This window comes from Paramisgurnus dabryanus, chromosome 14 (assembly GCF_030506205.2).
Source record: "Paramisgurnus dabryanus chromosome 14, PD_genome_1.1, whole genome shotgun sequence".
In the NCBI taxonomy this organism is placed as follows: domain Eukaryota; kingdom Metazoa; phylum Chordata; class Actinopteri; order Cypriniformes; family Cobitidae; genus Paramisgurnus; species Paramisgurnus dabryanus.
This window is the reverse complement of record NC_133350.1, coordinates 35,706,988-35,713,030: the sequence shown is the minus strand read 5'-3', so window position 1 is coordinate 35,713,030 and position 6,043 is coordinate 35,706,988.

Genomic DNA, 6,043 nt, shown 5'->3' with positions numbered 1-6,043 from the left:
TATGTGGTTTGGTGTGATGTGTGGCTGAAAATGAGCTGGAGTTAGGATGCTGGAACCTTGACAAGAACAAATCCATGGAGACTATGGATGTAAGTTCATCTGATAAATAAAAAATGATAGGAGAAAGAAATCAAGACGTGATAAATACAACAGCATAGTGTCCCAAATTACGCATATCAGATAAACATATCACTTGAAATACTTATACTACAAAATAATGCATTTATCCTACTGCATATTTTAAGACAAGAGTGCAATAATACACGTAAACACATGTTCAAGTAAATACGATTGGAAAATACTTGTTTGTTGATTGTAGCGTCATTCAAGAAGCCATGTACTGTCAAGTGACAGGTAAGACATTAAAGAGCAAATATTGTCAGGGACCTCAGAGAGCCACATGACTTTGTGTTTTAACCAATAAATTTCACAGCAATGTTGGTTTAAAAACGTAGGAAAGCCTATTATCCATCTGTTTGAAAACTATTTAATCTATTGAACAACTATTTTGATCCATCTGAATTTCACGTATCATCTTCTGTTAGCACAAAGACCAAGTTAAATGAACTCTTGGTCTTATCTTAAACAGAATCTGCTGGGTGAAAAAGGGTTGCATGTCTTAAAGCACATTGAGCTTAACCACAGATGAGTCAGTGTGTATGTCTATCTTACCACACCGGATTCAAATGAAGATATTTCTCAGCAATCACATGACACACAAATCAACTCATCTCCAGAATATTTTTGAGGCCAAAGTGTAAACTCAAACATAAAGATTTATAAAGTTGTTGCTAATCACTTTCTTAAAGCTCCACTGTGTACTTTTTTGAGTTAATTCCACTGATCTATATAAATGACTGGATTGCGCATAGAGCGCTTGACGTAACTGAGTGAGGTGAAGCCAGCGCAGAGTTCGAGCCGCCATCTTGGTATACCCAACCAGCAGAGAGCGCCATTGACTTCCATTCAAAATCATGATCAAAATTTACCCCCTTTACAGCGTATCAGTTACATAAGGTTCATTTTTAGGATATGTGTACGTTAATTATTTGTTAATTCTGGTGTTATTTGCAATGTTTATGTTTTAATCGGGCAGGATAATGGATTCATAAAAAAACGTTAAGGTGAGTGTGTCTGTTGCATTTGTTAATGACACGGGTATAAATAAAGTTTTTTTTTTGACATTCAGCTACACGGTGACAGTCAGCGTTATTTCTCTAAATAAGTTTAGGTAACATGTAAGTTTAGATAACATAATTTCAAAACTAGCAAATTATTGCATGCACATACGGTACAAAGCATGATTATTTATTTAGATTTCAGAATGAACACGTTTATTGTCATTAATACTAAATATGCTGCGGTCTGTCTGCTGATCTGATACTGTAATAAAGATGAATGTATAATAACTGTTTAAAACGCAAAATGTACAACTTTCAGTAAATAACTATTTACATCCTTAGGACATTTGTGTTGTAATAATGTACATGGTAACTTCACATATAAAAACGAAGACGAGTAAAGTGATGTTTTGTCATTAAAATCTGATAACGTCCATTTATTTAATAGAACGTTTGGGTATACCAACATGGCGGCGCGGTGGCTTCACAAGTATGACGTCATGCGCAATCCAGTCATTTATATAGATCAGTGGTTAATTCTTAGCAAAAACCCATGTTTTCTTTCAAAAGTATGTGCTCATTCATGTGTAATTACTTCCACCCCACTAATCAAAGTATTCTCGTAAGTGTAGAATCTGCTATTTAAAATGCATACCGTCGAAGCGCTCTCTGGCTGAATCCATGTTGTGCCTCCATCTTTGAAATACATTCGCCGACGAGGGACATTCATGAAATTCAAGCTCCGCCTTTCGCACTTTCAGACTACACTCACGCTGGCCGCTAGCTGAAGCCTCCGGAGGTTGCATGTGTAGGCGGTATACGTCATCAAGACAGTCTTATTTCAGAATATTAACAATTATAAAGCTGACAATTATTCTTAGTTAATTGTAAATTGATGTAATATGCTTATGACTTGCGAATGTAATGCTCAGTTAATTTAAATAAACCAGGCTTGATGACGTATGCAGCCTGCGACCTGCGGAGCTGAATCCTTCGGATTTTACAACAGCTGCACACAGTGATGATCCCACAATCTATGCTTTGATTTGAAAGCCTGTTGAAGACATATTCTCGAGGACATTAAAACAAGTCGCCAAGGAAGTGAAACTGGGATTTTAAACGACAACGTGACAGGAAAAACATCAAGACCAAAGTCAATATTGGAGTTAGTTTTCCAAGATGGGGCTCAAGGGACACTGAAGTTGCTACTTTCTATCTTCTCCACAGGTAATTCAGCATATTCGTTTTCATCTAAACAGTCTATGTTGTAAACTTGAAGTTTTATAGTTCCTTGGCTAACTATAGCATGGTCATGCAGTTAGTGTAAACACGCATGTGGTTTAATGTGTTCGAACAGCCACACGCCGTCTCTCCGCCCATTTATGTAATCTGAGGTACTGAGATAAATGTTTTTCATCTTTTCTGACCTCTAGCACAAACACACGGTGACACAGCCCTATTTTTAGCCTTTCATTGATAAAACGCCGCTGATCTGCGCGTCTTTCTTTTCATTTTACAAGCGTGTGAAAGTTGAGCGATCTTATTTTACCAATATCAGAGAAAGCTCTTACATATACACGGACATGTAACGTTTACTTAAAGGGACAGTAAGTAGGATTTTAAGTGTTTTATTAATCAAAATCAATTTCTTTATTCATAAATATGTCCTCGTTGGTGTCAAATGACCTCTGCCAGTGATCTGACTTTTCTTTGTAAGCTTAGAATTTCTTCTCTTTACTTACATTGAACGGGTAAGTCCAAGGGGGCATCCATATCGTTCCGCCGTATTGATAAACTATAATAGCAGAGAGGGACAAAAAGCACTAGCTTACCAACGCGTTTCCACAACGCGTTTTCATTCCGAACACGTGAACCAGTTGCAACGGACAAGGAGATCAGTGATTACATAACAGCTACCGTAGTTGCAAGACGCATTTGGAAAGGGGAGGAGCTAGTAAGCACTGTTCGTTTGAATGCAAAATACAATTCCACCACTAGATGGGGGTAGATCCTACTGATTGCCCCTTTAAAACATAAGCATTGGACTCTGACATAATATTAGTTCGCGTCCATTTAAACCCGTCATTACTCCCGGAGAGGGACTCGTCCACAGACGAGAGAGAAGTGGTCGAAAATTGACAAAAAGAGACGGATTTAAACACCAAGTGTAAACGTAATGTGTCTTTCTCGTCCACTTGTGATCTGATCGAAGAAATCTTAATACCAAGTTTAACAGCCCCTGTGATATTTTTCCTCGTGTCGATGAAAAAGGAGTGTCTAAGCTACGTTTATGGTTGCTTTTTGTATGTGATTGTAAGCGGACATATCATGACAATCAGACTTTTTTCATGTTAAACATAAATCTGTGTGCTTTGATGGATCACAGGCAAAGGACATTGCAAATTGTTCATTTTTTTTTCATTGCTTTTGCTTTGTAGCTACTGGAAGCCATGTTAACCTTGGCATGACACGGCCGGTCCACCGTACGAGTTAAAACGCATTCCGAATGGGGAGGGCAAGAAAGTAATATTCAGTTGGTTGTCATATAGACTTTCACCGCTAGATGGGAGTAGATCTTACACAGTGAAGCTTTAAGATGATCGTACTATCTTATGATATATTTGTCAAAACATTAAAGTTATTAAACACTATAAAGTAAGAATTATTTTATTCATGGCTTTAGCTTAGATATTCTGATAAAGGTTGAAAAACACTGCAATTTTTTTTCTTGCATAGTATTTTTGTCTTGTTTTCAGTAGAAAAATTCTTAAATCAAGATATATTTTCTTGATGAGCAAAAGTCTAGTTTTTAGACAAAAATACTACAATTTAAGTGAATTTGTGCTTAAAACAAGCAGAAATACTTGCCACTGGGGTGAGAAAATTTAGCTTGAATTAAGTTTTTAAGAAAAAGTTAAAACCTCAGTATTTTTCACACAATTTACTAATTATCTGTATAGCGCTGTTTTCACTGTCCTCAAAATGGTCTGATGTCTTTCTTGTGCTATGAAGTCCCTCCTTCAGAAATACGTAATGAGTTCTGATTGTGTAGTTTGTTTAGTGTGTTGTGATTCGACAGCAGCTTAGCTTAGCCGTTTGAGCCAAAACTAGTGACTGACATATTCCTGGTGGCGGAGTTTAGGCAAAAACTTTTTTATTGATGTCATTCAACTGCAAAGTAGAGGACTGTAGTCTAAACCGGCCGTTCGCTGTAAGCTTTGAAAGGGGAATTCTGTTAAAGAAAATAAATTGCCTTGCAGTGAACTTTGAACTTTATCATTTTGCAGATATTATTTATGCCATTATAGCAATATTACACACTTACTACGGTTTAAAAAATTGGATCAGGAAGAACGTGACATTTAAGAACTTTTTATTCTACTGAAAACAAGACAAAAATTCTAAGAAAGAAAGTCATTTTTGCAGTGAAATTAAAAAAAGAGAGAAAGATTAGTAATTATTAGTAAAACACACCTATTCCAGCCAAGAAATGAATAATGAATTAACCTCATTATAACTACTGCGTAGCTTACATGTACTTACTATAAACCTAAAAGCTTTATGTACTTAAGTCCATACTTTGTTATCTAATGACTTGTGTGGTTTATAAGACTCTGCAGTGAGATTAAATTAGGTGTAGTACAAGCCTTCCATCTCTTATGCTTTGGAGTATGTCACAGGCCGGGGCGGACCAGAGATCTCTAAAGGGTCACACCCCTCTCTAATTGCCACCTCGAGGAGTTTCCAAAGACCACCCCAATGACCAGACAGACAAGTATACTATCATTAAAATATAACTTTATTTAAATATTTAAAAGCAAGGGGGAAGGGGAAAGGGCAGTTTAAAACAAATATCTTCTTCTCGCCTCCAGGGCGGTTTGGAGCATGAAACGGGGGCTGGGACTCCTTCCTGGTTTTGTCCTTCGATCCGTGGCGCCCTCCGCTTCTTCCTGGAGGCAGAACAGGGGGAACACTATTAGTGGCTTATTTCCGTACTTAGTTGCTACTTGCCTAATTCCTTCTGTCTCTCGTTCACCCTTAGTTTTCCTCAGCTGGGACTTCCTGGTAAGTGATTCACACTGTTGACACGGTTCGTTCCTCCTTAAGACGTTGCTGTAAGCAAAGGTAGATAACACAATGGTAAATTACTCACAAGACTTGGGCTTCCCATTCGCTTCGGGGCATTCGCTGAGACACAGGTAAGTGGTTCACACTATCAACACAGTTCGTTTCTCCTTAAGGCGTTGCTATAAGCAAAGGAAGGTAACACATCACAATGGTAAGTTACTCACAAGACTTGGGCTTCCCATTCACTTCGGAGACACAGGTGAGTGGTTCACACCATTAACACAGTTTGGTTCTCCTTAAGACGTTGCTATAAGCAGAGGTGGGTAACACATCACAATGGTAAGTTACTCACAAGACTAGGACTTTTCGTTCAGTTTTACAGGCAGTGGACTTTCACAGCAGCGTCCGTACACAGTATACCTCCACCCATCCACTTGTACTTCCTGGGTGTCGTAGGGACTGATGAGTTGAGTGCCACAGAGCCGAACGCTTCCCTAGCTCCCCCTCCTTCTATAGCGACAGGGGTCGTGAGCTGGGGCGAACTCTCGACGAGGCTCTGCACACACCCGGGGTTGCTGTTGGATTTATCTTACACAACTTTGACCCTCAGTCCGTACAGTGCACGTTAACTGCTACTCACTCTGCTGTACCGCCGGGCTTTGCCACTGCCTGCTTACTAGAGTGGTGGAATTCCTGCTAACACACAGGGAGGCAGAATAAAGACAGTTTAATTCCCTCTGCTCGTGGGGCTCGAACCACGGCGGGTCTTTTCTTCTCACGACCCGTCTGGGGCCAGGGCAGTTCTGGTCGCTACAAGCACAGCATACACAGCAAGCTTAGTGTAAACACAAATG